Source organism: Parasteatoda tepidariorum, chromosome 8 (assembly GCF_982258835.1).
Source record: "Parasteatoda tepidariorum strain Cologne lab strain chromosome 8, Ptep-v5.0, whole genome shotgun sequence".
Classification (NCBI taxonomy): domain Eukaryota; kingdom Metazoa; phylum Arthropoda; class Arachnida; order Araneae; family Theridiidae; genus Parasteatoda; species Parasteatoda tepidariorum.
Genome location: NC_141762.1, coordinates 27,450,954 through 27,477,232, shown reverse-complemented (window position 1 = coordinate 27,477,232; position 26,279 = coordinate 27,450,954). Strand labels below are relative to the sequence as shown.

The following is a 26,279-nucleotide window of genomic DNA, read 5'->3' as shown; positions in this document are numbered from 1 at the left end:
AAAAGAATGACAGTTTTCTTTAAAAAAATTTGTGTAATTTTACATCACATAACAGTTTTATTCCGAAATGCTTACATGCTTGCGAATAGCTTTATTAGAAGATTATTATTCGAAGAGTATTATTTTGGAATAATTATTAAACGGATTAAAGCGCAAAGGCATCTCAAAAGTGATTGAAAGTTTAAAACAGTTTACTGATAGGCCATCACGCCTTTATAGCTCAGTGGTTAGAGCACTGGTCTCGTAAACCAGGGATTGTGAGTTCAATCCTCTCTGATGGCTGGAGAATCGCAGAGGAGAACTTATTTTCGTAAAAAGAATGACAGTTTTCTTTAAAAAAATTTGTGTAATTTTACATCACATAACAGTTTTATTCCGAAATGCTTACATGCTTGCGAATAGCTTTATTAGAAGATTATTATTCGAAGAGTATTATTTTGGAATAATTATTAAACGGATTAAAGCGCAAAGGCATCTCAAAAGTGATTGAAAGTTTAAAACAGTTTACTGATAGGCCATCACGCCTTTATAGCTCAGTGGTTAGAGCACTGGTCTCGTAAACCAGGGATTGTGAGTTCAATCCTCTCTGATGGCTGGAGAATCGCAGAGGAGAACTTATTTTCGTAAAAAGAATGACAGTTTTCTTTAAAAAAATTTGTGTAATTTTACATCACATAACAGTTTTATTCCGAAATGCTTACATGCTTGCGAATAGCTTTATTAGAAGATTATTATTCGAAGAGTATTATTTTGGAATAATTATTAAACGGATTAAAGCGCAAAGGCATCTCAAAAGTGATTGAAAGTTTAAAACAGTTTACTGATAGGCCATCACGCCTTTATAGCTCAGTGGTTAGAGCACTGGTCTCGTAAACCAGGGATTGTGAGTTCAATCCTCTCTGATGGCTGGAGAATCGCAGAGGAGAACTTATTTTCGTAAAAAGAATGACAGTTTTCTTTAAAAAAATTTGTGTAATTTTACATCACATAACAGTTTTATTCCGAAATGCTTACATGCTTGCGAATAGCTTTATTAGAAGATTATTATTCGAAGAGTATTATTTTGGAATAATTATTAAACGGATTAAAGCGCAAAGGCATCTCAAAAGTGATTGAAAGTTTAAAACAGTTTACTGATAGGCCATCACGCCTTTATAGCTCAGTGGTTAGAGCACTGGTCTCGTAAACCAGGGATTGTGAGTTCAATCCTCTCTGATGGCTGGAGAATCGCAGAGGAGAACTTATTTTCGTAAAAAGAATGACAGTTTTCTTTAAAAAAATTTGTGTAATTTTACATCACATAACAGTTTTATTCCGAAATGCTTACATGCTTGCGAATAGCTTTATTAGAAGATTATTATTCGAAGAGTATTATTTTGGAATAATTATTAAACGGATTAAAGCGCAAAGGCATCTCAAAAGTGATTGAAAGTTTAAAACAGTTTACTGATAGGCCATCACGCCTTTATAGCTCAGTGGTTAGAGCACTGGTCTCGTAAACCAGGGATTGTGAGTTCAATCCTCTCTGATGGCTGGAGAATCGCAGAGGAGAACTTATTTTCGTAAAAAGAATGACAGTTTTCTTTAAAAAAATTTGTGTAATTTTACATCACATAACAGTTTTATTCCGAAATGCTTACATGCTTGCAAATAGCTTTATTAGAAGATTATTATTCGAAGAGTATTATTTTGGAATAATTATTAAACGGATTAAAGCGCAAAGGCATCTCAAAAGTGATTGAAAGTTTAAAACAGTTTACTGATAGGCCATCACGCCTTTATAGCTCAGTGGTTAGAGCACTGGTCTCGTAAACCAGGGATTGTGAGTTCAATCCTCTCTGATGGCTGGAGAATCGCAGAGGAGAACTTATTTTCGTAAAAAGAATGACAGTTTTCTTTAAAAAAATTTGTGTAATTTTACATCACATAACAGTTTTATTCCGAAATGCTTACATGCTTGCGAATAGCTTTATTAGAAGATTATTATTCGAAGAGTATTATTTTGGAATAATTATTAAACGGATTAAAGCGCAAAGGCATCTCAAAAGTGATTGAAAGTTTAAAACAGTTTACTGATAGGCCATCACGCCTTTATAGCTCAGTGGTTAGAGCACTGGTCTCGTAAACCAGGGATTGTGAGTTCAATCCTCTCTGATGGCTGGAGAATCGCAGAGGAGAACTTATTTTCGTAAAAAGAATGACAGTTTTCTTTAAAAAAATTTGTGTAATTTTACATCACATAACAGTTTTATTCCGAAATGCTTACATGCTTGCGAATAGCTTTATTAGAAGATTATTATTCGAAGAGTATTATTTTGGAATAATTATTAAACGGATTAAAGCGCAAAGGCATCTCAAAAGTGATTGAAAGTTTAAAACAGTTTACTGATAGGCCATCACGCCTTTATAGCTCAGTGGTTAGAGCACTGGTCTCGTAAACCAGGGATTGTGAGTTCAATCCTCTCTGATGGCTGGAGAATCGCAGAGGAGAACTTATTTTCGTAAAAAGAATGACAGTTTTCTTTAAAAAAATTTGTGTAATTTTACATCACATAACAGTTTTATTCCGAAATGCTTACATGCTTGCGAATAGCTTTATTAGAAGATTATTATTCGAAGAGTATTATTTTGGAATAATTATTAAACGGATTAAAGCGCAAAGGCATCTCAAAAGTGATTGAAAGTTTAAAACAGTTTACTGATAGGCCATCACGCCTTTATAGCTCAGTGGTTAGAGCACTGGTCTCGTAAACCAGGGATTGTGAGTTCAATCCTCTCTGATGGCTGGAGAATCGCAGAGGAGAACTTATTTTCGTAAAAAGAATGACAGTTTTCTTTAAAAAAATTTGTGTAATTTTACATCACATAACAGTTTTATTCCGAAATGCTTACATGCTTGCGAATAGCTTTATTAGAAGATTATTATTCGAAGAGTATTATTTTGGAATAATTATTAAACGGATTAAAGCGCAAAGGCATCTCAAAAGTGATTGAAAGTTTAAAACAGTTTACTGATAGGCCATCACGCCTTTATAGCTCAGTGGTTAGAGCACTGGTCTCGTAAACCAGGGATTGTGAGTTCAATCCTCTCTGATGGCTGGAGAATCGCAGAGGAGAACTTATTTTCGTAAAAAGAATGACAGTTTTCTTTAAAAAAATTTGTGTAATTTTACATCACATAACAGTTTTATTCCGAAATGCTTACATGCTTGCGAATAGCTTTATTAGAAGATTATTATTCGAAGAGTATTATTTTGGAATAATTATTAAACGGATTAAAGCGCAAAGGCATCTCAAAAGTGATTGAAAGTTTAAAACAGTTTACTGATAGGCCATCACGCCTTTATAGCTCAGTGGTTAGAGCACTGGTCTCGTAAACCAGGGATTGTGAGTTCAATCCTCTCTGATGGCTGGAGAATCGCAGAGGAGAACTTATTTTCGTAAAAAGAATGACAGTTTTCTTTAAAAAAATTTGTGTAATTTTACATCACATAACAGTTTTATTCCGAAATGCTTACATGCTTGCGAATAGCTTTATTAGAAGATTATTATTCGAAGAGTATTATTTTGGAATAATTATTAAACGGATTAAAGCGCAAAGGCATCTCAAAAGTGATTGAAAGTTTAAAACAGTTTACTGATAGGCCATCACGCCTTTATAGCTCAGTGGTTAGAGCACTGGTCTCGTAAACCAGGGATTGTGAGTTCAATCCTCTCTGATGGCTGGAGAATCGCAGAGGAGAACTTATTTTCGTAAAAAGAATGACAGTTTTCTTTAAAAAAATTTGTGTAATTTTACATCACATAACAGTTTTATTCCGAAATGCTTACATGCTTGCGAATAGCTTTATTAGAAGATTATTATTCGAAGAGTATTATTTTGGAATAATTATTAAACGGATTAAAGCGCAAAGGCATCTCAAAAGTGATTGAAAGTTTAAAACAGTTTACTGATAGGCCATCACGCCTTTATAGCTCAGTGGTTAGAGCACTGGTCTCGTAAACCAGGGATTGTGAGTTCAATCCTCTCTGATGGCTGGAGAATCGCAGAGGAGAACTTATTTTCGTAAAAAGAATGACAGTTTTCTTTAAAAAAATTTGTGTAATTTTACATCACATAACAGTTTTATTCCGAAATGCTTACATGCTTGCGAATAGCTTTATTAGAAGATTATTATTCGAAGAGTATTATTTTGGAATAATTATTAAACGGATTAAAGCGCAAAGGCATCTCAAAAGTGATTGAAAGTTTAAAACAGTTTACTGATAGGCCATCACGCCTTTATAGCTCAGTGGTTAGAGCACTGGTCTCGTAAACCAGGGATTGTGAGTTCAATCCTCTCTGATGGCTGGAGAATCGCAGAGGAGAACTTATTTTCGTAAAAAGAATGACAGTTTTCTTTAAAAAAATTTGTGTAATTTTACATCACATAACAGTTTTATTCCGAAATGCTTACATGCTTGCGAATAGCTTTATTAGAAGATTATTATTCGAAGAGTATTATTTTGGAATAATTATTAAACGGATTAAAGCGCAAAGGCATCTCAAAAGTGATTGAAAGTTTAAAACAGTTTACTGATAGGCCATCACGCCTTTATAGCTCAGTGGTTAGAGCACTGGTCTCGTAAACCAGGGATTGTGAGTTCAATCCTCTCTGATGGCTGGAGAATCGCAGAGGAGAACTTATTTTCGTAAAAAGAATGACAGTTTTCTTTAAAAAAATTTGTGTAATTTTACATCACATAACAGTTTTATTCCGAAATGCTTACATGCTTGCGAATAGCTTTATTAGAAGATTATTATTCGAAGAGTATTATTTTGGAATAATTATTAAACGGATTAAAGCGCAAAGGCATCTCAAAAGTGATTGAAAGTTTAAAACAGTTTACTGATAGGCCATCACGCCTTTATAGCTCAGTGGTTAGAGCACTGGTCTCGTAAACCAGGGATTGTGAGTTCAATCCTCTCTGATGGCTGGAGAATCGCAGAGGAGAACTTATTTTCGTAAAAAGAATGACAGTTTTCTTTAAAAAAATTTGTGTAATTTTACATCACATAACAGTTTTATTCCGAAATGCTTACATGCTTGCGAATAGCTTTATTAGAAGATTATTATTCGAAGAGTATTATTTTGGAATAATTATTAAACGGATTAAAGCGCAAAGGCATCTCAAAAGTGATTGAAAGTTTAAAACAGTTTACTGATAGGCCATCACGCCTTTATAGCTCAGTGGTTAGAGCACTGGTCTCGTAAACCAGGGATTGTGAGTTCAATCCTCTCTGATGGCTGGAGAATCGCAGAGGAGAACTTATTTTCGTAAAAAGAATGACAGTTTTCTTTAAAAAAATTTGTGTAATTTTACATCACATAACAGTTTTATTCCGAAATGCTTACATGCTTGCGAATAGCTTTATTAGAAGATTATTATTCGAAGAGTATTATTTTGGAATAATTATTAAACGGATTAAAGCGCAAAGGCATCTCAAAAGTGATTGAAAGTTTAAAACAGTTTACTGATAGGCCATCACGCCTTTATAGCTCAGTGGTTAGAGCACTGGTCTCGTAAACCAGGGATTGTGAGTTCAATCCTCTCTGATGGCTGGAGAAACGCAGAGGAGAACTTATTTTCGTAAAAAGAATGACAGTTTTCTTTAAAAAAATTTGTGTAATTTTACATCACATAACAGTTTTATTCCGAAATGCTTACATGCTTGCGAATAGCTTTATTAGAAGATTATTATTCGAAGAGTATTATTTTGGAATAATTATTAAACGGATTAAAGCGCAAAGGCATCTCAAAAGTGATTGAAAGTTTAAAACAGTTTACTGATAGGCCATCACGCCTTTATAGCTCAGTGGTTAGAGCACTGGTCTCGTAAACCAGGGATTGTGAGTTCAATCCTCTCTGATGGCTGGAGAATCGCAGAGGAGAACTTATTTTCGTAAAAAGAATGACAGTTTTTTTTAAAAAAATTTGTGTAATTTTACATCACATAACAGTTTTATTCCGAAATGCTTACATGCTTGCGAATAGCTTTATTAAAAGATTATTATTCGAAGAGTATTATTTTGGAATAATTATTAAACGGATTAAAGCGCAAAGGCATCTCAAAAGTGATTGAAAGTTTAAAACAGTTTACTGATAGGCCATCACGCCTTTATAGCTCAGTGGTTAGAGCACTGGTCTCGTAAACCAGGGATTGTGAGTTCAATCCTCTCTGATGGCTGGAGAATCGCAGAGGAGAACTTATTTTCGTAAAAAGAATGACAGTTTTTTTTAAAAAAATTTGTGTAATTTTACATCACATAACAGTTTTATTCCGAAATGCCTACATGCTTGCGAATAGCTTTATTAGAAGATTATTATTCGAAGAGTATTATTTTGGAATAATTATTAAACGGATTAAAGCGCAAAGGCATCTCAAAAGTGATTGAAAGTTTAAAACAGTTTACTGATAGGCCATCACGCCTTTATAGCTCAGTGGTTAGAGCACTGGTCTCGTAAACCAGGGATTGTGAGTTCAATCCTCTCTGATGGCTGGAGAATCGCAGAGGAGAACTTATTTTCGTAAAAAGAATGACAGTTTTTTTTAAAAAAATTTGTGTAATTTTACATCACATAACAGTTTTATTCCGAAATGCTTACATGCTTGCGAATAGCTTTATTAAAAGATTATTATTCGAAGAGTATTATTTTGGAATAATTATTAAACGGATTAAAGCGCAAAGGCATCTCAAAAGTGATTGAAAGTTTAAAACAGTTTACTGATAGGCCATCACGCCTTTATAGCTCAGTGGTTAGAGCACTGGTCTCGTAAACCAGGGATTGTGAGTTCAATCCTCTCTGATGGCTGGAGAATCGCAGAGGAGAACTTATTTTCGTAAAAAGAATGACAGTTTTTTTTAAAAAAATTTGTGTAATTTTACATCACATAACAGTTTTATTCCGAAATGCTTACATGCTTGCGAATAGCTTTATTAGAAGATTATTATTCGAAGAGTATTATTTTGGAATAATTATTAAACGGATTAAAGCGCAAAGGCATCTCAAAAGTGATTGAAAGTTTAAAACAGTTTACTGATAGGCCATCACGCCTTCATAGCTCAGTGGTTAGAGCACTGGTCTCGTAAACCAGGGATTGTGAGTTCAATCCTCTCTGATGGCTGGAGAATCGCAGAGGAGAACTTATTTTCGTAAAAAGAATGACTGTTTTTTTTAAAAAAATTTGTGTAATTTTACATCACATAACAGTTTTATTCCGAAATGCTTACATGCTTGCGAATAGCTTTATTAAAAGATTATTATTCGAAGAGTATTATTTTGGAATAATTATTAAACGGATTAAAGCGCAAAGGCATCTCAAAAGTGATTGAAAGTTTAAAACAGTTTACTGATAGGCCATCACGCCTTTATAGCTCAGTGGTTAGAGCACTGGTCTCGTAAACCAGGGATTGTGAGTTCAATCCTCACTGATGGCTGGAGATTCGCAGAGGAGAACTTATTTTCGTAAGTAGAATGACAGTTTTTTTTTTTTTTAAATTTGTGTAATTTTACATCACATAACAGTTTTATTCCGAAATGCTTACATGCTTGCGAATAGCTTTATTAAAAGATTATTATTCGAAGAGTATTATTTTGGAATAATTATTAAACGGATTAAAGCGCAAAGGCATCTCAAAAGTGATTGAAAGTTTAAAACAGTTTACTGATAGGCCATCACGCCTTTATAGCTCAGTGGTTAGAGCACTGGTCTCGTAAACCAGGGATTGTGAGTTCAATCCTCTCTGATGGCTGGAGAATCGCAGAGGAGAACTTATTTTCGTAAAAAGAATGACAGTTTTTTTTAAAAAAATTTGTGTAATTTTACATCACATAACAGTTTTATTCCGAAATGCCTACATGCTTGCGAATAGCTTTATTAGAAGATTATTATTCGAAGAGTATTATTTTGGAATAATTATTAAACGGATTAAAGCGCAAAGGCATCTCAAAAGTGATTGAAAGTTTAAAACAGTTTACTGATAGGCCATCACGCCTTTATAGCTCAGTGGTTAGAGCACTGGTCTCGTAAACCAGGGATTGTGAGTTCAATCCTCTCTGATGGCTGGAGAATCGCAGAGGAGAGCTTATTTTCGTAAAAAGAATGACAGTTTTTTTTAAAAAAATTTGTGTAATTTTACATCACATAACAGTTTTATTCCGAAATGCTTACATGCTTGCGAATAGCTTTATTAAAAGATTATTATTCGAAGAGTATTATTTTGGAATAATTATTAAACGGATTAAAGCGCAAAGGCATCTCAAAAGTGATTGAAAGTTTAAAACAGTTTACTGATAGGCCATCACGCCTTTATAGCTCAGTGGTTAGAGCACTGGTCTCGTAAACCAGGGATTGTGAGTTCAATCCTCTCTGATGGCTGGAGAATCGCAGAGGAGAACTTATTTTCGTAAAAAGAATGACAGTTTTTTTTAAAAAAATTTGTGTAATTTTACATCACATAACAGTTTTATTCCGAAATGCTTACATGCTTGCGAATAGCTTTATTAGAAGATTATTATTCGAAGAGTATTATTTTGGAATAATTATTAAACGGATTAAAGCGCAAAGGCATCTCAAAAGTGATTGAAAGTTTAAAACAGTTTACTGATAGGCCATCACGCCTTCATAGCTCAGTGGTTAGAGCACTGGTCTCGTAAACCAGGGATTGTGAGTTCAATCCTCTCTGATGGCTGGAGAATCGCAGAGGAGAACTTATTTTCGTAAAAAGAATGACTGTTTTTTTTAAAAAAATTTGTGTAATTTTACATCACATAACAGTTTTATTCCGAAATGCTTACATGCTTGCGAATAGCTTTATTAAAAGATTATTATTCGAAGAGTATTATTTTGGAATAATTATTAAACGGATTAAAGCGCAAAGGCATCTCAAAAGTGATTGAAAGTTTAAAACAGTTTACTGATAGGCCATCACGCCTTTATAGCTCAGTGGTTAGAGCACTGGTCTCGTAAACCAGGGATTGTGAGTTCAATCCTCTCTGATGGCTGGAGAATCGCAGAGGAGAACTTAATTTCGTAAAAAGAATGACAGTTTTTTTTAAAAAAATTTGTGTAATTTTACATCACATAACAGTTTTATTCCGAAATGCTTATATGCTTGCGAATAGCTTTATTAAAAGATTATTACTTAAAAAATATTATTTTGGAATAATTATTAAACGGATTAAAGCGCAAAGGCATCTCAAAAGTGATTGAAAGTTTAAAACAGTTTACTGATAGGCCATCACGCCTTCATAGCTCAGTGGTTAGAGCACTGGTCTCGTAAACCAGGGATTGTGAGTTCAATCCTCTCTGATGGCTGGAGAATCGCAGAGGAGAACTTATTTTCGTAAAAAGAATGACTGTTTTTTTTAAAAAAATTTGTGTAATTTTACATCACATAACAGTTTTATTCCGAAATGCTTACATGCTTGCGAATAGCTTTATTAAAAGATTATTATTCGAAGAGTATTATTTTGGAATAATTATTAAACGGATTAAAGCGCAAAGGCATCTCAAAAGTGATTGAAAGTTTAAAACAGTTTACTGATAGGCCATCACGCCTTTATAGCTCAGTGGTTAGAGCACTGGTCTCGTAAACCAGGGATTGTGAGTTCAATCCTCTCTGATGGCTGGAGAATCGCAGAGGAGAACTTAATTTCGTAAAAAGAATGACAGTTTTTTTTAAAAAAATTTGTGTAATTTTACATCACATAACAGTTTTATTCCGAAATGCTTATATGCTTGCGAATAGCTTTATTAAAAGATTATTACTTAAAAAATATTATTTGGGAATAATTATTAAGCGGATTAAAGCGCAAAGGCATCTCAAAAGTGATTGAAAGTTTAAAGCAGTTTATACAAAGGCAATCACGCCTTAATAGCTCAGTGGTTAGAGCACTGATCTCGTAAACCAGTGGTCGTTAGTTCAATCATCACTGTTGGCTGGAGATTCGCAGAGGAGAACTTATTTTCGTAAGTAGAAAGACAGTTTTTTTAAAAATTTGTGTAATTTCAGATTACGTAACAGTTGTATTCCGAAATGCTTACATGCTTTTGAATAGCTTTATTAAAAGATTATTATTCAAAGAATATTATTTGGGAATAATTATTAAACGGATTAAAGCGCAAAGGCATCTCAAAAGTGATTGAAAGTTTAAAGCAGTTTATACAAAGGCAATCACGCCTTAATAGCTCAGTGGTTAGAGCACTGGTCTCGTAAACCAGTGGTCGTTAGTTCAATCATCACTGTTGGCTGGAGATTCGCAGAGGAGAACTTATTTTCGTAAGTAGAAAGACAGTTATTTTAAAAATTTGTGTAATTTCAGATTACGTAACAGTTGTATTCCGAAATGCTTACATGCTTTTGAATAGCTTTCTTAAAAGATTATTATTCAAAGAATATTATTTTGGAATAATTATTAAACGGATTAAAGCGCAAAGGCATCTCAAAATTGATTGAAAGTTTAAAACAGTTTATCGATAGGCCATCACGACATCATAGCTCAGTGGTTAGAGCCCTAGTCTCGCAAACCAGGGGTCGTGACTTCAATCCTCACTGATGGCTGGAGATTAGCAGAGGAGAACTTATTTTCGTAAGTAGAATGACAGTTTTTTTTAAAATTTTGTGTAATTTTACATTAAATAGCAGTTGTATACCGGAATGCTTACATGCTTGCGAATAGATTTATTAAAGAATTATTATTCAAAAAATAATATTTTGTAATAATTATTAAACGGATTAAAGCGCAAAGGCATCTCAAAAGTGATTGAAAGTTTGAAACAGTTTATACAAGGTCAATCTTGCCATTATAGCTCAGTGGTTAGAGCACTGGTCTCGTAAAGCAGCGGTCATGAGTTCAATCCTCTCTGATGGCTGGATATTCGCAGAGGAGAGCATGTTTTCGTAAGTAGAATGACAGTTTTTTTTAAAAATTTGTGTAATTTTACATTACATGTTACCACGTCAGTATGAAACGCCATTACTCTATAGAGTGCTAAGGAACTATATTTAGCGTTTATAGGAGCAGCACGAATTCTCATAATTGTTGTATTTTGCATAGTCATGGTCTAGAATGAGGTGAGATATTTAAACATAGGAAACAATTAAATATACAATTTTCTAAGCTTTATTAATTCAGTGACTACAACTTCGACAAATTTCGATTAAATTTTGTAGTCTTTCATTAAAAATTGCGTACTTTAAAATGATGCATAAACTTGCATTTCAAATATTTCGATCACTATTAAAGATAATGAGAAAAAATATTTTAAATAATAATTTTACTTCGAATTATCATTGGATGAACTAATTTTAATATTGTGTTATAAATATTTTTTGTCGTACGTAACTAATTAAGATGCCGCAAAATTCGCAAAAATTTTAATTAATATAAATGGGTCCAAAATTTCAGTCGTTCTCCTAATGAAATTCTTGGAAACTTTTTTTTACAGATTGCGCCAAAACCTCGTACTTTAAAACTCAGAAAGATATCTGTTTAAACAGGAAAGGTACGTTGAGACATCTGATTTTTTACATACAAATGTCAGCAACAAATATTTAGCATATTTAAGGTGAGGCCCTTGAAATAGCGAGTCACAATACATAAAGACCGTATTATTCGATCAAGAGTTTTCTGGAAAAAAAACGCTTTTTTTTATATTTTATGCTCTGTTCTTTAACAGAAGGTCAACTAAAGGGAAACTATTTGAACAAAACTACTCTTAAAATGAAGCAAAACATTTCTGGTACTCATAAATTTTTAAAAGCGAGTTATCCAATTTTTGTACACTACTCACGATAAATTAGTGACAGACTAAACAATGAGCAAATTTGTTTGTCATTTTACTTAATTGTTCTTCATGAAAAGGTATTTACATATTTAACATACAATCACTTTGGAGAAGCCATTGTTTACTTTAGAGAAATTAAAATTGTTAAATCTTTTCTCAAACAAGTAAACCTCACAGAAATAAAATGTTACGTGACGCGAATCTAAGAAAGAAAGACAAAAATTATTAAAACAAAATGGAAATTATTAAGTACTACATGTTCATTACTGGACTACATATTTCGAAAAGTCAGTGAGGATTGAGCACGAGAGAGATTTACGAGACCAGTGCTCTAACCACTGAGCTATGATGGCTTGATGGCCATTCTATAAACTGTTTTAAACGTTCAATAACTTTTGAGATGCCTTTGCGCTTTAATCCGTTTAATAATTATTCCAAAATAATATTCTTTGAATAATAATCTTTTAATAAAGCTATTCGCAAGCATGTAAGCATTTCGGAATAAAACTGTTATGTAATGTAAAATTACACAAATTAAAAAAAAAAAAAACTGTCATTCTACTTACGAAAATAAGTTCTCCTCTGCGAATCTCCAGCCATCAGTGAGGATTGAACTCACGACCCCTGGTTTACGAGACCAGTGCTCTAACCACTGAGCTATGATGGCGTGATGGCCTTTGAATAAACTGTTTTAAACTTTCAATCAATTTTGAGATGCCTTTGCGCTTTAATCCGTTTAATAATTATTCCAAAATAATACTCTTAGAATTATAATATTTTGTTAAAGCTTTTCGCAAGCATGCAAGCAAGTCGGAATACAATTGTTACGTAATGTAAAATTACACAAATTTTTAAAAAAAAAGCTGTCATTCTACTTACGAAAATAAGTTCTCCTCTGGGAATCTCCAGCCATCAGTGAGGATTGAACTCACGACCCCTGGTTTACGAGACCAGTGCTCTAACCACTGAGCTATGATGGCGTGATGGCCTTTGAATAAACTGTTTTAAACTTTCAATCAATTTTGAGATGCCTTTGCGCTTTAATCCGTTTAATAATTATTCCAAAATAATACTCTTAGAATTATAATATTTTGTTAAAGCTTTTCGCAAGCATGCAAGCAAGTCGGAATACAATTGTTACGTAATGTAAAATTACACAAATTTTAAAAAAAAAAAGCTGTCATTCTACTTACGAAAATAAGTTATCCTCTGCGAATCTCCAGCCATCAGTGAGGATTGAACTCACGACCCCTGGTTTACGAGACCAGTGCACTAACCACTGAGCTATGATGGCGTGATGGCCTTTGAATAAACTGTTTTAAACTTTCAATCAATTTTGAGATGCCTTTGCGCTTTAATCCGTTTAATAATTAATCCAAAATAATACTCTTAGAATTATAATATTTTGTTAAAGCTTTTCGCAAGCATGCAAGCAAGTCGGAATACAATTGTTACGTAATGTAAAATTACACAAATTTTAAAAAAAAAAGCTGTCATTCTACTTACGAAAATAAGTTATCCTCTGCGAATCTCCAGCCATCAGTGAGGATTGAACTCACGACCCCTGGTTTACGAGACCAGTGCTCTAACCACTGAGCTATGATGGCGTGATGGCCTTTGAATAAACTGTTTTAAACTTTCAATCAATTTTGAGATGCCTTTGCGCTTTAATCCGTTTAATAATTATTCCAAAATAATACTCTTAGAATTATAATATTTTGTTAAAGCTTTTCGCAAGCATGCAAGCAAGTCGGAATACAATTGTTACGTAATGTAAAATTACACAAATTTTAAAAAAAAAAGCTTTCATTCTACTTACGAAAATAAGTTATCCTCTGCGAATCTCCAGCCATCAGTGAGGATTGAACTCACGACCCCTGGTTTACGAGACCAGTGCTCTAACCACTGAGCTATGATGGCGTGATGGCCTTTGAATAAACTGTTTTAAACTTTCAATCAATTTTGAGATGCCTTTGCGCTTTAATCCGTTTAATAATTATTCCAAAATAATACTCTTAGAATTATAATATTTTGTTAAAGCTTTTCGCAAGCATGCAAGCAAGTCGGAATACAATTGTTACGTAATGTAAAATTACACAAATTTTTAAAAAAAAAGCTTTCATTCTACTTACGAAAATAAGTTATCCTCTGCGAATCTCCAGCCATCAGTGAGGATTGAACTCACGACCCCTGGTTTACGAGACCAGTGCTCTAACCACTGAGCTATGATGGCGTGATGGCCTTTGAATAAACTGTTTTAAACTTTCAATCAATTTTGAGATGCCTTTGCGCTTTAATCCGTTTAATAATTATTCCAAAATAATACTCTTAGAATTATAATATTTTGTTAAAGCTTTTCGCAAGCATGCAAGCAAGTCGGAATACAATTGTTACGTAATGTAAAATTACACAAATTTTAAAAAAAAAAGCTTTCATTCTACTTACGAAAATAAGTTATCCTCTGCGAATCTCCAGCCATCAGTGAGGATTGAACTCACGACCCCTGGTTTACGAGACCAGTGCTCTAACCACTGAGCTATGATGGCGTGATGGCCTTTGAATAAACTGTTTTAAACTTTCAATCAATTTTGAGATGCCTTTGCGCTTTAATCCGTTTAATAATTATTCCAAAATAATACTCTTAGAATTATAATATTTTGTTAAAGCTTTTCGCAAGCATGCAAGCAAGTCGGAATACAATTGTTACGTAATGTAAAATTACACAAATTTTAAAAAAAAAAGCTTTCATTCTACTTACGAAAATAAGTTATCCTCTGCGAATCTCCAGCCATCAGTGAGGATTGAACTCACGACCCCTGGTTTACGAGACCAGTGCTCTAACCACTGAGCTATGATGGCGTGATGGCCTTTGAATAAACTGTTTTAAACTTTCAATCAATTTTGAGATGCCTTTGCGCTTTAATCCGTTTAATAATTATTCCAAAATAATACTCTTAGAATTATAATATTTTGTTAAAGCTTTTCGCAAGCATGCAAGCAAGTCGGAATACAATTGTTACGTAATGTAAAATTACACAAATTTTAAAAAAAAAAGCTTTCATTCTACTTACGAAAATAAGTTATCCTCTGCGAATCTCCAGCCATCAGTGAGGATTGAACTCACGACCCCTGGTTTACGAGACCAGTGCTCTAACCACTGAGCTATGATGGCGTGATGGCCTTTGAATAAACTGTTTTAAACTTTCAATCAATTTTGAGATGCCTTTGCGCTTTAATCCGTTTAATAATTATTCCAAAATAATACTCTTAGAATTATAATATTTTGTTAAAGCTTTTCGCAAGCATGCAAGCAAGTCGAAATACAATTGTTACGTAATGTAAAATTACACAAATTTTAAAAAAAAAAGCTTTCATTCTACTTACGAAAATAAGTTATCCTCTGCGAATCTCCAGCCATCAGTGAGGATTGAACTCACGACCCCTGGTTTACGAGACCAGTGCTCTAACCACTGAGCTATGATGGCGTGATGGCCTTTGAATAAACTGTTTTAAACTTTCAATCAATTTTGAGATGCCTTTGCGCTTTAATCCGTTTAATAATTATTCCAAAATAATACTCTTAGAATTATAATATTTTGTTAAAGCTTTTCGCAAGCATGCAAGCAAGTCGGAATACAATTGTTACGTAATGTAAAATTACACAAATTTTAAAAAAAAAAGCTGTCATTCTACTTACGAAAATAAGTTATCCTCTGCGAATCTCCAGCCATCAGTGAGGATTGAACTCACGACCCCTGGTTTACGAGACCAGTGCTCTAACCACTGAGCTATGATGGCGTGATGGCCTTTGAATAAACTGTTTTAAACTTTCAATCAATTTTGAGATGCCTTTGCGCTTTAATCCGTTTAATAATTATTCCAAAATAATACTCTTAGAATTATAATATTTTGTTAAAGCTTTTCGCAAGCATGCAAGCAAGTCGGAATACAATTGTTACGTAATGTAAAATTACACAAATTTTAAAAAAAAAAGCTGTCATTCTACTTACGAAAATAAGTTATCCTCTGCGAATCTCCAGCCATCAGTGAGGATTGAACTCACGACCCCTGGTTTACGAGACCAGTGCTCTAACCACTGAGCTATGATGGCGTGATGGCCTTTGAATAAACTGTTTTAAACTTTCAATCAATTTTGAGATGCCTTTGCGCTTTAATCCGTTTAATAATTATTCCAAAATAATACTCTTAGAATTATAATATTTTGTTAAAGCTTTTCGCAAGCATGCAAGCAAGTCGGAATACAATTGTTACGTAATGTAAAATTACACAAATTTTAAAAAAAAAAGCTGTCATTCTACTTACGAAAATAAGTTCGCCTCTGCGAATCTCCAGCCATTAGTGAGGATTGAACTCACGACCCCTGGTTTACGAGACCAGTGCTCTAACCACTGAGCTATGATGGCGTGATGGCTTTTGTATAAACTGATTTAAACTTTCAATCAATTTTGAGATGCCTTTGCGCTTTAATCCGTTTAATAAAAATTCCAAAATAATATTCATTGAATAATAATCTTTTAATAAAGCTTTTCGCAAGCATGTAAGCATTTCGGAAAGTAACTGTTATGTAATGTAAAATTACACAAATTTTAAAAAATAAACTGTCATTCTACTTACAAAAATAAGTTCTCCTCTGCCAAACTCCAGCAATCAGTGAGGATTGATCTCACGACCCCTGGTTTACGAGACCAGTGCTCTAACCACTGAGCTATGATGGCGTGATGGCCTTTGAATAAACTGTTTTAAACTTTCAATCAATTTTGAGATGCCTTTGCGCTTTAATCCGTTTAATAATTATTCCAAAATAATACTCTTAGAATTATAATCTTTTGTTAAAGCTTTTCGCAAGCATGCAAGCAAGTCGGAATACAATTGTTACGTAATGTAAAATTACACAAATTTTTAAAAAAAAAGCTGTCATTCTACTTACGAAAATAAGTTCGCCTCTGCGAATCTCCAGCCATCAGTGAGGATTGAACTCACGACCCCTGGTTTACGAGACCAGTGCTCTAACCACTGAGCTATGATGGCGTGATGGCCTTTGAATAAACTGTTTTAAACTTTCAATCAATTTTGAGATGCCTTTGCGCTTTAATCCGTTTAATAAAAATTCCAAAATAATACTCTTAGAATTATAATATTTTGTTAAAGCTTTTCGCAAGCATGTAAGCATTTCGGAAAGTAACTGTTATGTAATGTAAAATTACACAAATTTTAAAAAATAAACTGTCATTCTACTTACAAAAATAAGTTCTCCTCTGCCAAACTCCAGCAATCAGTGAGGATTGATCTCACGACCCCTGGTTTACGAGACCAGTGCTCTAACCACTGAGCTATGATGGCGTGATGGCCTTTGAATAAACTGTTTTAAACTTTCAATCAATTTTGAGATGCCTTTGCGCTTTAATCCGTTTAATAATTATTCCAAAATAATACTCTTAGAATTATAATATTTTGTTAAAGCTTTTCGCAAGCATGCAAGCAAGTCGGAATACAATTGTTACGTAATGTAAAATTACACAAATTTTAAAAAAAAAAGCTGTCATTCTACTTACGAAAATAAGTTCGCCTCTGCGAATCTCCAGCCATCAGTGAGGATTGAACTCACGACCCCTGGTTTACGAGACCAGTGCTCTAACCACTGAGCTATGATGGCGTGATGGCTTTTGTATAAACTGATTTAAACTTTCAATCAATTTTGAGATGCCTTTGCGCTTTAATCCGTTTAATAATTATTCCAAAATAATACTCTTAGAATTATAATCTTTTGTTAAAGCTTTTCGCAAGCATGCAAGCAAGTCGGAATACAATTGTTACGTAATGTAAAATTACACAAATTTTTAAAAAAAAAGCTGTCATTCTACTTACGAAAATAAGTTCGCCTCTGCGAATCTCCAGCCATCAGTGAGGATTGAACTCACGACCCCTGGTTTACGAGACCAGTGCTCTAACCACTGAGCTATGATGGCGTGATGGCCTTTGAATAAACTGTTTTAAACTTTCAATCAATTTTGAGATGCCTTTGCGCTTTAATCCGTTTAATAAAAATTCCAAAATAATACTCTTAGAATTATAATATTTTGTTAAAGCTTTTCGCAAGCATGTAAGCATTTCGGAAAGTAACTGTTATGTAATGTAAAATTACACAAATTTTAAAAAATAAACTGTCATTCTACTTACAAAAATAAGTTCTCCTCTGCCAAACTCCAGCAATCAGTGAGGATTGATCTCACGACCCCTGGTTTACGAGACCAGTGCTCTAACCACTGAGCTATGATGGCGTGATGGCCTTTGAATAAACTGTTTTAAACTTTCAATCAATTTTGAGATGCCTTTGCGCTTTAATCCGTTTAATAATTATTCCAAAATAATACTCTTAGAATTATAATATTTTGTTAAAGCTTTTCGCAAGCATGCAAGCAAGTCGGAATACAATTGTTACGTAATGTAAAATTACACAAATTTTAAAAAAAAAGCTGTCATTCTACTTACGAAAATAAGTTCGCCTCTGCGAATCTCCAGCCATCAGTGAGGATTGAACTCACGAACCCTGGTTTACGAGACCAGTGCTCTAACCACTGAGCTATGATGGCGTGATGGCTTTTGTATAAACTGATTTAAACTTTCAATCAATTTTGAGATGCCTTTGCGCTTTAATCCGTTTAATAAAAATTCCAAAATAATATTCATTGAATAATAATCTTTTAATAAAGCTTTTCGCAAGCATGTAAGCATTTCGGAAAGTAACTGTTATGTAATGTAAAATTACACAAATTTTAAAAAATAAACTGTCATTCTACTTACAAAAATAAGTTCTCCTCTGCCAAACTCCAGCAATCAGTGAGGATTGATCTCACGACCCCTGGTTTACGAGACCAGTGCTCTAACCACTGAGCTATGATGGCGTGATGGCCTTTGAATAAACTGTTTTAAACTTTCAATCAATTTTGAGATGCCTTTGCGCTTTAATCCGTTTAATAATTATTCCAAAATAATACTCTTAGAATTATAATATTTTGTTAAAGCTTTTCGCAAGCATGCAAGCAAGTCGGAATACAATTGTTACGTAATGTAAAATTACACAAATTTTAAAAAAAAAAGCTGTCATTCTACTTACGAAAATAAGTTATCCTCTGCGAATCTCCAGCCATCAGTGAGGATTGAACTCACGACCCCTGGTTTACGAGACCAGTGCTCTAACCACTGAGCTATGATGGCGTGATGGCCTTTGAATAAACTGTTTTAAACTTTCAATCAATTTTGAGATGCCTTTGCGCTTTAATCCGTTTAATAATTATTCCAAAATAATACTCTTAGAATTATAATATTTTGTTAAAGCTTTTCGCAAGCATGCAAGCAAGTCGGAATACAATTGTTACGTAATGTAAAATTACACAAATTTTAAAAAAAAAAGCTGTCATTCTACTTACGAAAATAAGTTCGCCTCTGCGAATCTCCAGCCATCAGTGAGGATTGAACTCACGACCCCTGGTTTACGAGACCAGTGCTCTAACCACTGAGCTATGATGGCGTGATGGCTTTTGTATAAACTGATTTAAACTTTCAATCAATTTTGAGATGCCTTTGCGCTTTAATCCGTTTAATAAAAATTCCAAAATAATATTCATTGAATAATAATCTTTTAATAAAGCTTTTCGCAAGCATGTAAGCATTTCGGAAAGTAACTGTTATGTAATGTAAAATTACACAAATTTTAAAAAATAAACTGTCATTCTACTTACAAAAATAAGTTCTCCTCTGCCAAACTCCAGCAATCAGTGAGGATTGATCTCACGACCCCTGGTTTACGAGACCAGTGCTCTAACCACTGAGCTATGATGGCGTGATGGCCTTTGAATAAACTGTTTTAAACTTTCAATCAATTTTGAGATGCCTTTGCGCTTTAATCCGTTTAATAATTATTCCAAAATAATACTCTTAGAATTATAATCTTTTGTTAAAGCTTTTCGCAAGCATGCAAGCAAGTCGGAATACAATTGTTACGTAATGTAAAATTACACAAATTTTTAAAAAAAAAGCTGTCATTCTACTTACGAAAATAAGTTCGCCTCTGCGAATCTCCAGCCATCAGTGAGGATTGAACTCACGACCCCTGGTTTACGAGACCAGTGCTCTAACCACTGAGCTATGATGGCGTGATGGCCTTTGAATAAACTGTTTTAAACTTTCAATCAATTTTGAGATGCCTTTGCGCTTTAATCCGTTTAATAAAAATTCCAAAATAATACTCTTAGAATTATAATATTTTGTTAAAGCTTTTCGCAAGCATGTAAGCATTTCGGAAAGTAACTGTTATGTAATGTAAAATTACACAAATTTTAAAAAATAAACTGTCATTCTACTTACAAAAATAAGTTCTCCTCTGCCAAACTCCAGCAATCAGTGAGGATTGATCTCACGACCCCTGGTTTACGAGACCAGTGCTCTAACCACTGAGCTATGATGGCGTGATGGCCTTTGAATAAACTGTTTTAAACTTTCAATCAATTTTGAGATGCCTTTGCGCTTTAATCCGTTTAATAATTATTCCAAAATAATACTCTTAGAATTATAATATTTTGTTAAAGCTTTTCGCAAGCATGCAAGCAAGTCGGAATACAATTGTTACGTAATGTAAAATTACACAAATTTTAAAAAAAAAAGCTGTCATTCTACTTACGAAAATAAGTTCGCCTCTGCGAATCTCCAGCCATCAGTGAGGATTGAACTCACGACCCCTGGTTTACGAGACCAGTGCTCTAACCACTGAGCTATGATGGCGTGATGGCTTTTGTATAAACTGATTTAAACTTTCAATCAATTTTGAGATGCCTTTGCGCTTTAATCCGTTTAATAATTATTCCAAAATAATACTCTTAGAATTATAATCTTTTGTTAAAGCTTTTCGCAAGCATGCAAGCAAGTCGGAATACAATTGTTACGTAATGTAAAATTACACAAATTTTTAAAAAAAAAGCTGTCATTCTACTTACGAAAATAAGTTCGCCTCTGCGAATCTCCAGCCATCAGTGAGGATTGAACTCACGACCCCTGGTTTACGAGACCAGTGCTCTAACCACTGAGCTATGATGGCGTGATGGCCTTTGAATAAACTGTTTTAAACTTTCAATCAATTTTGAGATGCCTTTGCGCTTTAATCCGTTTAATAAAAATTCCAAAATAATACTCTTAGAATTATAATATTTTGTTAAAGCTTTTCGCAAGCATGTAAGCATTTCGGAAAGTAACTGTTATGTAATGTAAAATTACACAAATTTTAAAAAATAAACTGTCATTCTACTTACAAAAATAAGTTCTCCTCTGCCAAACTCCAGCAATCAGTGAGGATTGATCTCACGACCCCTGGTTTACGAGACCAGTGCTCTAACCACTGAGCTATGATGGCGTGATGGCCTTTGAATAAACTGTTTTAAACTTTCAATCAATTTTGAGATGCCTTTGCGCTTTAATCCGTTTAATAATTATTCCAAAATAATACTCTTAGAATTATAATATTTTGTTAAAGCTTTTCGCAAGCATGCAAGCAAGTCGGAATACAATTGTTACGTAATGTAAAATTACACAAATTTTAAAAAAAAAAGCTGTCATTCTACTTACGAAAATAAGTTCGCCTCTGCGAATCTCCAGCCATCAGTGAGGATTGAACTCACGACCCCTGGTTTACGAGACCAGTGCTCTAACCACTGAGCTATGATGGCGTGATGGCTTTTGTATAAACTGATTTAAACTTTCAATCAATTTTGAGATGCCTTTGCGCTTTAATCCGTTTAATAAAAATTCCAAAATAATATTCATTGAATAATAATCTTTTAATAAAGCTTTTCGCAAGCATGTAAGCATTTCGGAAAGTAACTGTTATGTAATGTAAAATTACACAAATTTTAAAAAATAAACTGTCATTCTACTTACAAAAATAAGTTCTCCTCTGCCAAACTCCAGCAATCAGTGAGGATTGATCTCACGACCCCTGGTTTACGAGACCAGTGCTCTAACCACTGAGCTATGATGGCGTGATGGCCTTTGAATAAACTGTTTTAAACTTTCAATCAATTTTGAGATGCCTTTGCGCTTTAATCCGTTTAATAATTATTCCAAAATAATACTCTTAGAATTATAATCTTTTGTTAAAGCTTTTCGCAAGCATGCAAGCAAGTCGGAATACAATTGTTACGTAATGTAAAATTACACAAATTTTTAAAAAAAAAGCTGTCATTCTACTTACGAAAATAAGTTCTCCTCTGCGAATCTCCAGCCATCAGTGAGGATTGAACTCACGACCCCTGGTTTACGAGACCAGTGCTCTAACCACTGAGCTATGATGGCGTGATGGCCTTTGAATAAACTGTTTTAAACTTTCAATCAATTTTGAGATGCCTTTGCGCTTTAATCCGTTTAATAAAAATTCCAAAATAATACTCTTAGAATAATAATCTTTTAATAAAGCTATTCAAAAGCATGTAAGCATTTCGGAATACAACTGTTATGTAATGTAAAATTGCACAAATTTAAAAAAAAAAAACTGTCATTCTATTTACGAAAATAAGTTCTCCTCTGCGAATCTCCAGCCATCAGTGAGGATTGAACTCACGACCCCTGGTTTACGAGACCAGTGCTCTAGCCACTGAGCTATGATGGCGTGATGGCCTTTGAATAAACTGTTTTAAATTTTCAATCAATTTTGAGATGCCTTTGCGCTTTAATCCGTTTAATAATTATTCCAAAATAATACTCTTAGAATTATAATCTTTTGTTAAAGCTATTCGCAAGCATGCAAGCAACTCGGAATACAACTGTTACGTAATGTAAAATTACACAAATTTTAAAAAAAAAAGCTGTCATTCTACTTACGAAAATAAGTTCTCCTCTGCGAATCTCCAGCCATCAGTGATGATTGAACTCACGACCCCTGGTTTACGAGACCAGTGCTCTAACCACTGAGCTATGATGGCGTGATGGCCTTTGAATAAACTGTTTTAAACTTTCAATCAATTTTGAGATGCCTTTGCGCTTTAATCCGTTTAATAATTATTCCAAAATAATACTCTTAGAATTATAATCTTTTGTTAAAGCTATTCGCAAGCATGCAAGCAACTCGGAATACAACTGTTATATAATGTAAAATTGCACAAATTTTAAAAAAAAAACTGTCATTCTATTTGCGAAAATAAGTTCTCCTCTGCGAATCTCCAGCCTTCAGTGAGGATTGAACTCACGACCCCTGGTTTACGAGAACCGCGCTCTAACCACTGAGCTATGATGGCGTGATGACCTTTGAAGAAACTGTTTTAAACTTTCAATCAATTTTGAGATGCCTTTGCGCTTTAATCCGTTTAATAATTATTCCAAAATAATACTCTTAGAATTATAATCTTTTGTTAAAGCTATTCGCAAGCATGCAAGCAACTCGGAATACAACTGTTACGTAATGTAAAATTACACAAATTTAAAAAAAAAAAGCTGTCATTCTACTTACGAAAATAATTTCTCGTCTGCGAATCTCCAGCCATCAGTAAGGATTGAACTCACGACCCCTGGTTTACGAGACCAGTGCTCTAACCACTGAGCTATGATGGCGTGATGGCCTTTGAATAAACTGTTTTAATCTTTCAATCAATTTTGAGATGCCTTTGCGCTTTAATCCGTTTAATAATTTTTCCAAAATAATACTCTTAGAATTATAATCTTTTGTTAAAGCTATTCGCAAGCATGCAAGCAACTCGGAATACAACTGTTACGTAATGTAAAATTACACAAATTTAAAAAAAAAAGCTGTCATTCTACTTACGAAAATAAGTTCTCCTCTGCGAATCTCCAGCCATCAGTGAGGATTGAACTCACGACTAGGACTGGGCTATAAATCGATGTATCGAGACATATCGATTTAACGCATATATCGGCAAGACGATACAGCGACTTTCATTCAAGGCGATACATCAGAAATCTGATTTAAGCCTTCGAGTAAAGACAACGATCGCGAAACGATATAGCGATATAAGACACGCGAGGATATCAGAAAACGATATAGCGATATAAGACTCCTCTCTTACGTTCCGATGTTGACTCGCGCTGTGGAAGACGATGCTCGTTTCGTTATGTTGAAATGACCTTGATTGGTGAGCTGTAGAATCAGAATCAGAGTTTTGAGAACATATATCGTAATCTCGCATGTTCGTTTTCGCACCTCTAAGTTTTTTTTTTGTTTTTTTGTAGCGACTTGATATCGTTTCTTGTAGATTATTTTCAGTGGGACTAAATTCGTGATCGCCGATGTTACCTTGTTCTGAAGGCAATCTATTATTGAAAAGAATATATAAAGAGGAATTTCTTTATTAATTAAAAAAGTTTTTTTTAACAAAACTTTTTTTTATTTATAAATGTGAAAATTATCGGAAATCTAATTTAAGGCGCCCATAAAGCATTAAAATTGTTAAGTTATTTTTTTACTTTCTTTTCATTTATTAAAAACTTTTTGGATAAAACTCCTAATAATTTAATAGACTTTTATTACTGATTTTAAATTTATAAATCTTGTTGCTTTTATTTTTAGAAATAAAGTTAAAACAAAACTTATTTTTTGTCATTTGGATTTGGACATAAATCACTCAACTTTGTTTATTCAAAAAAATTTGAAAGGTTTGCGTATTTTATTCATTTTTTTAAATCATTTAGCACTTCGTTTTATTAAAGAGTATAATAATTTTTTTTTAAATATTCTTTTCATATTATTTGTTAATTAGCTAAATATATTATCGAATATCACAATTCTTTTGTTTTTATTTTTAAGATATTAAACCTTACTTTGTTTTTCGTTAATAATTAGGTCATTATTCAATTTAATTTAATTATTTTTTCGAAATAATAACAATAAAAAATACTGTTCTAAAAGCGTTTTTTTTTTCTCTAAAATTTATTTAGCACGTTGTTTTGGACAAACAAACAATTTTTAACGGACTTATTTTTTAAATTTTCTTTCTATACTGTTAGGTAAATATATTGATAAATTTCAATTTTATTTATTTTTTTATTATTTATTTTTAAATTTAGAAATATTTCATTTATTAGCGTTATCATTTTTAGAAAATGTAACAAAACTTGCATTTACTTTTTCATTTAGAAATTGAACATTAAGTTCGAACTTAATAATTATGTAATTATTTACGCATAATAGTACAAGAAAATATTAATTTGTAAAAAACGCTTTAAAAAAAGTTTTTAACACTTTGTTTTAAGCGTATTATGAATTTCTAAACAAACATTTCAATAAATATTTTAAGTAAGATTTGTACATTGTAGTCAATTTATTTAATATCTTTCTTAAGCAAAACATATATATCTTCAAATTTATAAATTGATTTAAATCAATCTGAGTATGAAGTTTTGATAGAAATCTGACTTTCTGTGCCTTACAAGTAAATGAAATTCAAAAATACTATATCGTGATACATCGCTATATCGCGATGCAAAACTGATGATGCATCACGATATATAATTTCTAATATTGCCCAGTACTACTCACGACCCCTGGTTTACGAGACCAGTGCTCTAACCACTGAGCTATGATGGCGTGATGGCCTTTAAATAAACTGTTTTAAACTTTCAATCAATTTTGAGATGCCTTTGCGCTTTAATACATTTAATAATTATTCCGAAATAATATTCTTTGAATAATAATCTTTTACTAAAGCTATTCGAAAGCATGTAAGCATGTCGAAATACAACTGTTATGTTATGTAAAATTACACAAATTTAAAAAAAAAAACTGTCATTCTTCTTACGAAAATCAGTTCTCCTCTGCGAATCTCCAGCCATCAGTAAGGATTGAACTCACGACCCCTGGTTTCCGAGACTAGTGCTCTAACCACTGAGCCATGATGGCGTGACGGCCTTTCGATAAACTGTTTCAAACTTTCAATCATTTTTTAGATGCCTTTGCGCGTTAATCCGCTTAATAATTATTCCAAAATAATATTCTTTGAATAATAATCTTCAATAAAGCTATTCACAAGCATGTAAGCATTTCGGAAAGCTACTGTAACACATATATAATTTAAAATTGAAGAATATTAAGTTGTACAATTTTCGTACCATTAAATACGATATCAGGTGTATATTTATCATACAATCATGTGAAGCGTTTAAGAGTGGAAAAATTAAGAATGAACTCATCATTCTTTAGAATGGTTAGTTACTACATACAATTTTTAAAAGCCACCAGCAAAGTTTGAAATGGTTAATTTTTTTCCACTGTTAAGGTATTCTATAAAATAACTACTGTAAAACCTACAGACATTTTAAAAAATGACTACGTAAAGTATATAATATCATAATTTTCATAATTCATACTTTGCTTATGAATGCCAAGCATTATACGCAAAACATTATACGCATCTCCTCAATTATTAGGCAT

The 26,279-nt window shown here is 33.2% G+C and overlaps 69 non-coding genes across 69 annotated transcripts; 32 read left to right on the top strand and 37 right to left on the bottom strand.

The window, feature by feature from the left end:
* The first annotated feature begins 209 nt into the window (after positions 1 to 209).
* TRNAT-CGU (transfer RNA threonine (anticodon CGU)) lies at positions 210 to 282 on the top strand. Its single transcript has one exon. It is a non-coding gene; the product is annotated as a tRNA-Thr (tRNA).
* A 240-nt stretch (positions 283 to 522) lies between these two features.
* On the top strand, positions 523 to 595 carry TRNAT-CGU (transfer RNA threonine (anticodon CGU)). The gene has a single exon. It is a non-coding gene; the product is annotated as a tRNA-Thr (tRNA).
* Positions 596 to 835: 240 nt separating this feature from the next.
* TRNAT-CGU (transfer RNA threonine (anticodon CGU)) lies at positions 836 to 908 on the top strand. The gene has a single exon. It is a non-coding gene; the product is annotated as a tRNA-Thr (tRNA).
* A 240-nt stretch (positions 909 to 1,148) lies between these two features.
* Positions 1,149 to 1,221, top strand: TRNAT-CGU (transfer RNA threonine (anticodon CGU)). The gene has a single exon. It is a non-coding gene; the product is annotated as a tRNA-Thr (tRNA).
* Positions 1,222 to 1,461: 240 nt separating this feature from the next.
* TRNAT-CGU (transfer RNA threonine (anticodon CGU)) lies at positions 1,462 to 1,534 on the top strand. Its single transcript has one exon. It is a non-coding gene; the product is annotated as a tRNA-Thr (tRNA).
* A 240-nt stretch (positions 1,535 to 1,774) lies between these two features.
* On the top strand, positions 1,775 to 1,847 carry TRNAT-CGU (transfer RNA threonine (anticodon CGU)). The gene has a single exon. It is a non-coding gene; the product is annotated as a tRNA-Thr (tRNA).
* Positions 1,848 to 2,087: 240 nt separating this feature from the next.
* On the top strand, positions 2,088 to 2,160 carry TRNAT-CGU (transfer RNA threonine (anticodon CGU)). Its single transcript has one exon. It is a non-coding gene; the product is annotated as a tRNA-Thr (tRNA).
* Positions 2,161 to 2,400: 240 nt separating this feature from the next.
* On the top strand, positions 2,401 to 2,473 carry TRNAT-CGU (transfer RNA threonine (anticodon CGU)). Its single transcript has one exon. It is a non-coding gene; the product is annotated as a tRNA-Thr (tRNA).
* Positions 2,474 to 2,713: 240 nt separating this feature from the next.
* TRNAT-CGU (transfer RNA threonine (anticodon CGU)) lies at positions 2,714 to 2,786 on the top strand. Its single transcript has one exon. It is a non-coding gene; the product is annotated as a tRNA-Thr (tRNA).
* A 240-nt stretch (positions 2,787 to 3,026) lies between these two features.
* TRNAT-CGU (transfer RNA threonine (anticodon CGU)) lies at positions 3,027 to 3,099 on the top strand. The gene has a single exon. It is a non-coding gene; the product is annotated as a tRNA-Thr (tRNA).
* A 240-nt stretch (positions 3,100 to 3,339) lies between these two features.
* TRNAT-CGU (transfer RNA threonine (anticodon CGU)) lies at positions 3,340 to 3,412 on the top strand. Its single transcript has one exon. It is a non-coding gene; the product is annotated as a tRNA-Thr (tRNA).
* A 240-nt stretch (positions 3,413 to 3,652) lies between these two features.
* Positions 3,653 to 3,725, top strand: TRNAT-CGU (transfer RNA threonine (anticodon CGU)). Its single transcript has one exon. It is a non-coding gene; the product is annotated as a tRNA-Thr (tRNA).
* Positions 3,726 to 3,965: 240 nt separating this feature from the next.
* Positions 3,966 to 4,038, top strand: TRNAT-CGU (transfer RNA threonine (anticodon CGU)). Its single transcript has one exon. It is a non-coding gene; the product is annotated as a tRNA-Thr (tRNA).
* A 240-nt stretch (positions 4,039 to 4,278) lies between these two features.
* Positions 4,279 to 4,351, top strand: TRNAT-CGU (transfer RNA threonine (anticodon CGU)). The gene has a single exon. It is a non-coding gene; the product is annotated as a tRNA-Thr (tRNA).
* Positions 4,352 to 4,591: 240 nt separating this feature from the next.
* Positions 4,592 to 4,664, top strand: TRNAT-CGU (transfer RNA threonine (anticodon CGU)). The gene has a single exon. It is a non-coding gene; the product is annotated as a tRNA-Thr (tRNA).
* A 240-nt stretch (positions 4,665 to 4,904) lies between these two features.
* TRNAT-CGU (transfer RNA threonine (anticodon CGU)) lies at positions 4,905 to 4,977 on the top strand. The gene has a single exon. It is a non-coding gene; the product is annotated as a tRNA-Thr (tRNA).
* Positions 4,978 to 5,217: 240 nt separating this feature from the next.
* TRNAT-CGU (transfer RNA threonine (anticodon CGU)) lies at positions 5,218 to 5,290 on the top strand. Its single transcript has one exon. It is a non-coding gene; the product is annotated as a tRNA-Thr (tRNA).
* Positions 5,291 to 5,530: 240 nt separating this feature from the next.
* TRNAT-CGU (transfer RNA threonine (anticodon CGU)) lies at positions 5,531 to 5,603 on the top strand. Its single transcript has one exon. It is a non-coding gene; the product is annotated as a tRNA-Thr (tRNA).
* A 240-nt stretch (positions 5,604 to 5,843) lies between these two features.
* On the top strand, positions 5,844 to 5,916 carry TRNAT-CGU (transfer RNA threonine (anticodon CGU)). Its single transcript has one exon. It is a non-coding gene; the product is annotated as a tRNA-Thr (tRNA).
* A 240-nt stretch (positions 5,917 to 6,156) lies between these two features.
* TRNAT-CGU (transfer RNA threonine (anticodon CGU)) lies at positions 6,157 to 6,229 on the top strand. Its single transcript has one exon. It is a non-coding gene; the product is annotated as a tRNA-Thr (tRNA).
* A 240-nt stretch (positions 6,230 to 6,469) lies between these two features.
* On the top strand, positions 6,470 to 6,542 carry TRNAT-CGU (transfer RNA threonine (anticodon CGU)). Its single transcript has one exon. It is a non-coding gene; the product is annotated as a tRNA-Thr (tRNA).
* Positions 6,543 to 6,782: 240 nt separating this feature from the next.
* TRNAT-CGU (transfer RNA threonine (anticodon CGU)) lies at positions 6,783 to 6,855 on the top strand. Its single transcript has one exon. It is a non-coding gene; the product is annotated as a tRNA-Thr (tRNA).
* A 240-nt stretch (positions 6,856 to 7,095) lies between these two features.
* TRNAT-CGU (transfer RNA threonine (anticodon CGU)) lies at positions 7,096 to 7,168 on the top strand. The gene has a single exon. It is a non-coding gene; the product is annotated as a tRNA-Thr (tRNA).
* A 240-nt stretch (positions 7,169 to 7,408) lies between these two features.
* On the top strand, positions 7,409 to 7,481 carry TRNAT-CGU (transfer RNA threonine (anticodon CGU)). Its single transcript has one exon. It is a non-coding gene; the product is annotated as a tRNA-Thr (tRNA).
* Positions 7,482 to 7,723: 242 nt separating this feature from the next.
* TRNAT-CGU (transfer RNA threonine (anticodon CGU)) lies at positions 7,724 to 7,796 on the top strand. Its single transcript has one exon. It is a non-coding gene; the product is annotated as a tRNA-Thr (tRNA).
* Positions 7,797 to 8,036: 240 nt separating this feature from the next.
* Positions 8,037 to 8,109, top strand: TRNAT-CGU (transfer RNA threonine (anticodon CGU)). The gene has a single exon. It is a non-coding gene; the product is annotated as a tRNA-Thr (tRNA).
* Positions 8,110 to 8,349: 240 nt separating this feature from the next.
* On the top strand, positions 8,350 to 8,422 carry TRNAT-CGU (transfer RNA threonine (anticodon CGU)). The gene has a single exon. It is a non-coding gene; the product is annotated as a tRNA-Thr (tRNA).
* Positions 8,423 to 8,662: 240 nt separating this feature from the next.
* Positions 8,663 to 8,735, top strand: TRNAT-CGU (transfer RNA threonine (anticodon CGU)). Its single transcript has one exon. It is a non-coding gene; the product is annotated as a tRNA-Thr (tRNA).
* A 240-nt stretch (positions 8,736 to 8,975) lies between these two features.
* TRNAT-CGU (transfer RNA threonine (anticodon CGU)) lies at positions 8,976 to 9,048 on the top strand. The gene has a single exon. It is a non-coding gene; the product is annotated as a tRNA-Thr (tRNA).
* A 240-nt stretch (positions 9,049 to 9,288) lies between these two features.
* TRNAT-CGU (transfer RNA threonine (anticodon CGU)) lies at positions 9,289 to 9,361 on the top strand. The gene has a single exon. It is a non-coding gene; the product is annotated as a tRNA-Thr (tRNA).
* Positions 9,362 to 9,601: 240 nt separating this feature from the next.
* Positions 9,602 to 9,674, top strand: TRNAT-CGU (transfer RNA threonine (anticodon CGU)). Its single transcript has one exon. It is a non-coding gene; the product is annotated as a tRNA-Thr (tRNA).
* A 1,171-nt stretch (positions 9,675 to 10,845) lies between these two features.
* On the top strand, positions 10,846 to 10,918 carry TRNAT-CGU (transfer RNA threonine (anticodon CGU)). Its single transcript has one exon. It is a non-coding gene; the product is annotated as a tRNA-Thr (tRNA).
* Positions 10,919 to 12,427: 1,509 nt separating this feature from the next.
* TRNAT-CGU (transfer RNA threonine (anticodon CGU)) lies at positions 12,428 to 12,500 on the bottom strand. The gene has a single exon. It is a non-coding gene; the product is annotated as a tRNA-Thr (tRNA).
* A 240-nt stretch (positions 12,501 to 12,740) lies between these two features.
* TRNAT-CGU (transfer RNA threonine (anticodon CGU)) lies at positions 12,741 to 12,813 on the bottom strand. The gene has a single exon. It is a non-coding gene; the product is annotated as a tRNA-Thr (tRNA).
* Positions 12,814 to 13,054: 241 nt separating this feature from the next.
* On the bottom strand, positions 13,055 to 13,127 carry TRNAT-CGU (transfer RNA threonine (anticodon CGU)). The gene has a single exon. It is a non-coding gene; the product is annotated as a tRNA-Thr (tRNA).
* Positions 13,128 to 13,367: 240 nt separating this feature from the next.
* On the bottom strand, positions 13,368 to 13,440 carry TRNAT-CGU (transfer RNA threonine (anticodon CGU)). Its single transcript has one exon. It is a non-coding gene; the product is annotated as a tRNA-Thr (tRNA).
* A 240-nt stretch (positions 13,441 to 13,680) lies between these two features.
* On the bottom strand, positions 13,681 to 13,753 carry TRNAT-CGU (transfer RNA threonine (anticodon CGU)). The gene has a single exon. It is a non-coding gene; the product is annotated as a tRNA-Thr (tRNA).
* A 240-nt stretch (positions 13,754 to 13,993) lies between these two features.
* On the bottom strand, positions 13,994 to 14,066 carry TRNAT-CGU (transfer RNA threonine (anticodon CGU)). Its single transcript has one exon. It is a non-coding gene; the product is annotated as a tRNA-Thr (tRNA).
* Positions 14,067 to 14,306: 240 nt separating this feature from the next.
* Positions 14,307 to 14,379, bottom strand: TRNAT-CGU (transfer RNA threonine (anticodon CGU)). Its single transcript has one exon. It is a non-coding gene; the product is annotated as a tRNA-Thr (tRNA).
* Positions 14,380 to 14,619: 240 nt separating this feature from the next.
* On the bottom strand, positions 14,620 to 14,692 carry TRNAT-CGU (transfer RNA threonine (anticodon CGU)). The gene has a single exon. It is a non-coding gene; the product is annotated as a tRNA-Thr (tRNA).
* A 240-nt stretch (positions 14,693 to 14,932) lies between these two features.
* On the bottom strand, positions 14,933 to 15,005 carry TRNAT-CGU (transfer RNA threonine (anticodon CGU)). Its single transcript has one exon. It is a non-coding gene; the product is annotated as a tRNA-Thr (tRNA).
* Positions 15,006 to 15,245: 240 nt separating this feature from the next.
* TRNAT-CGU (transfer RNA threonine (anticodon CGU)) lies at positions 15,246 to 15,318 on the bottom strand. The gene has a single exon. It is a non-coding gene; the product is annotated as a tRNA-Thr (tRNA).
* Positions 15,319 to 15,558: 240 nt separating this feature from the next.
* On the bottom strand, positions 15,559 to 15,631 carry TRNAT-CGU (transfer RNA threonine (anticodon CGU)). Its single transcript has one exon. It is a non-coding gene; the product is annotated as a tRNA-Thr (tRNA).
* A 240-nt stretch (positions 15,632 to 15,871) lies between these two features.
* On the bottom strand, positions 15,872 to 15,944 carry TRNAT-CGU (transfer RNA threonine (anticodon CGU)). The gene has a single exon. It is a non-coding gene; the product is annotated as a tRNA-Thr (tRNA).
* Positions 15,945 to 16,184: 240 nt separating this feature from the next.
* Positions 16,185 to 16,257, bottom strand: TRNAT-CGU (transfer RNA threonine (anticodon CGU)). The gene has a single exon. It is a non-coding gene; the product is annotated as a tRNA-Thr (tRNA).
* A 239-nt stretch (positions 16,258 to 16,496) lies between these two features.
* On the bottom strand, positions 16,497 to 16,569 carry TRNAT-CGU (transfer RNA threonine (anticodon CGU)). The gene has a single exon. It is a non-coding gene; the product is annotated as a tRNA-Thr (tRNA).
* Positions 16,570 to 16,809: 240 nt separating this feature from the next.
* TRNAT-CGU (transfer RNA threonine (anticodon CGU)) lies at positions 16,810 to 16,882 on the bottom strand. Its single transcript has one exon. It is a non-coding gene; the product is annotated as a tRNA-Thr (tRNA).
* A 239-nt stretch (positions 16,883 to 17,121) lies between these two features.
* On the bottom strand, positions 17,122 to 17,194 carry TRNAT-CGU (transfer RNA threonine (anticodon CGU)). Its single transcript has one exon. It is a non-coding gene; the product is annotated as a tRNA-Thr (tRNA).
* A 240-nt stretch (positions 17,195 to 17,434) lies between these two features.
* On the bottom strand, positions 17,435 to 17,507 carry TRNAT-CGU (transfer RNA threonine (anticodon CGU)). The gene has a single exon. It is a non-coding gene; the product is annotated as a tRNA-Thr (tRNA).
* Positions 17,508 to 17,747: 240 nt separating this feature from the next.
* On the bottom strand, positions 17,748 to 17,820 carry TRNAT-CGU (transfer RNA threonine (anticodon CGU)). Its single transcript has one exon. It is a non-coding gene; the product is annotated as a tRNA-Thr (tRNA).
* A 239-nt stretch (positions 17,821 to 18,059) lies between these two features.
* On the bottom strand, positions 18,060 to 18,132 carry TRNAT-CGU (transfer RNA threonine (anticodon CGU)). Its single transcript has one exon. It is a non-coding gene; the product is annotated as a tRNA-Thr (tRNA).
* Positions 18,133 to 18,371: 239 nt separating this feature from the next.
* Positions 18,372 to 18,444, bottom strand: TRNAT-CGU (transfer RNA threonine (anticodon CGU)). Its single transcript has one exon. It is a non-coding gene; the product is annotated as a tRNA-Thr (tRNA).
* A 239-nt stretch (positions 18,445 to 18,683) lies between these two features.
* On the bottom strand, positions 18,684 to 18,756 carry TRNAT-CGU (transfer RNA threonine (anticodon CGU)). The gene has a single exon. It is a non-coding gene; the product is annotated as a tRNA-Thr (tRNA).
* Positions 18,757 to 18,996: 240 nt separating this feature from the next.
* TRNAT-CGU (transfer RNA threonine (anticodon CGU)) lies at positions 18,997 to 19,069 on the bottom strand. Its single transcript has one exon. It is a non-coding gene; the product is annotated as a tRNA-Thr (tRNA).
* A 240-nt stretch (positions 19,070 to 19,309) lies between these two features.
* Positions 19,310 to 19,382, bottom strand: TRNAT-CGU (transfer RNA threonine (anticodon CGU)). The gene has a single exon. It is a non-coding gene; the product is annotated as a tRNA-Thr (tRNA).
* A 239-nt stretch (positions 19,383 to 19,621) lies between these two features.
* TRNAT-CGU (transfer RNA threonine (anticodon CGU)) lies at positions 19,622 to 19,694 on the bottom strand. The gene has a single exon. It is a non-coding gene; the product is annotated as a tRNA-Thr (tRNA).
* Positions 19,695 to 19,934: 240 nt separating this feature from the next.
* Positions 19,935 to 20,007, bottom strand: TRNAT-CGU (transfer RNA threonine (anticodon CGU)). Its single transcript has one exon. It is a non-coding gene; the product is annotated as a tRNA-Thr (tRNA).
* Positions 20,008 to 20,246: 239 nt separating this feature from the next.
* On the bottom strand, positions 20,247 to 20,319 carry TRNAT-CGU (transfer RNA threonine (anticodon CGU)). Its single transcript has one exon. It is a non-coding gene; the product is annotated as a tRNA-Thr (tRNA).
* A 240-nt stretch (positions 20,320 to 20,559) lies between these two features.
* On the bottom strand, positions 20,560 to 20,632 carry TRNAT-CGU (transfer RNA threonine (anticodon CGU)). The gene has a single exon. It is a non-coding gene; the product is annotated as a tRNA-Thr (tRNA).
* A 240-nt stretch (positions 20,633 to 20,872) lies between these two features.
* Positions 20,873 to 20,945, bottom strand: TRNAT-CGU (transfer RNA threonine (anticodon CGU)). Its single transcript has one exon. It is a non-coding gene; the product is annotated as a tRNA-Thr (tRNA).
* Positions 20,946 to 21,184: 239 nt separating this feature from the next.
* Positions 21,185 to 21,257, bottom strand: TRNAT-CGU (transfer RNA threonine (anticodon CGU)). The gene has a single exon. It is a non-coding gene; the product is annotated as a tRNA-Thr (tRNA).
* A 240-nt stretch (positions 21,258 to 21,497) lies between these two features.
* On the bottom strand, positions 21,498 to 21,570 carry TRNAT-CGU (transfer RNA threonine (anticodon CGU)). Its single transcript has one exon. It is a non-coding gene; the product is annotated as a tRNA-Thr (tRNA).
* A 239-nt stretch (positions 21,571 to 21,809) lies between these two features.
* Positions 21,810 to 21,882, bottom strand: TRNAT-CGU (transfer RNA threonine (anticodon CGU)). Its single transcript has one exon. It is a non-coding gene; the product is annotated as a tRNA-Thr (tRNA).
* A 240-nt stretch (positions 21,883 to 22,122) lies between these two features.
* TRNAT-CGU (transfer RNA threonine (anticodon CGU)) lies at positions 22,123 to 22,195 on the bottom strand. The gene has a single exon. It is a non-coding gene; the product is annotated as a tRNA-Thr (tRNA).
* Positions 22,196 to 22,435: 240 nt separating this feature from the next.
* TRNAT-CGU (transfer RNA threonine (anticodon CGU)) lies at positions 22,436 to 22,508 on the bottom strand. The gene has a single exon. It is a non-coding gene; the product is annotated as a tRNA-Thr (tRNA).
* A 240-nt stretch (positions 22,509 to 22,748) lies between these two features.
* On the bottom strand, positions 22,749 to 22,821 carry TRNAT-CGU (transfer RNA threonine (anticodon CGU)). The gene has a single exon. It is a non-coding gene; the product is annotated as a tRNA-Thr (tRNA).
* Positions 22,822 to 23,060: 239 nt separating this feature from the next.
* On the bottom strand, positions 23,061 to 23,133 carry TRNAT-CGU (transfer RNA threonine (anticodon CGU)). Its single transcript has one exon. It is a non-coding gene; the product is annotated as a tRNA-Thr (tRNA).
* Positions 23,134 to 23,373: 240 nt separating this feature from the next.
* TRNAT-CGU (transfer RNA threonine (anticodon CGU)) lies at positions 23,374 to 23,446 on the bottom strand. Its single transcript has one exon. It is a non-coding gene; the product is annotated as a tRNA-Thr (tRNA).
* Positions 23,447 to 25,675: 2,229 nt separating this feature from the next.
* Positions 25,676 to 25,748, bottom strand: TRNAP-CGG (transfer RNA proline (anticodon CGG)). The gene has a single exon. It is a non-coding gene; the product is annotated as a tRNA-Pro (tRNA).
* Between the last annotated feature and the right edge of the window lie 531 nt (positions 25,749 to 26,279).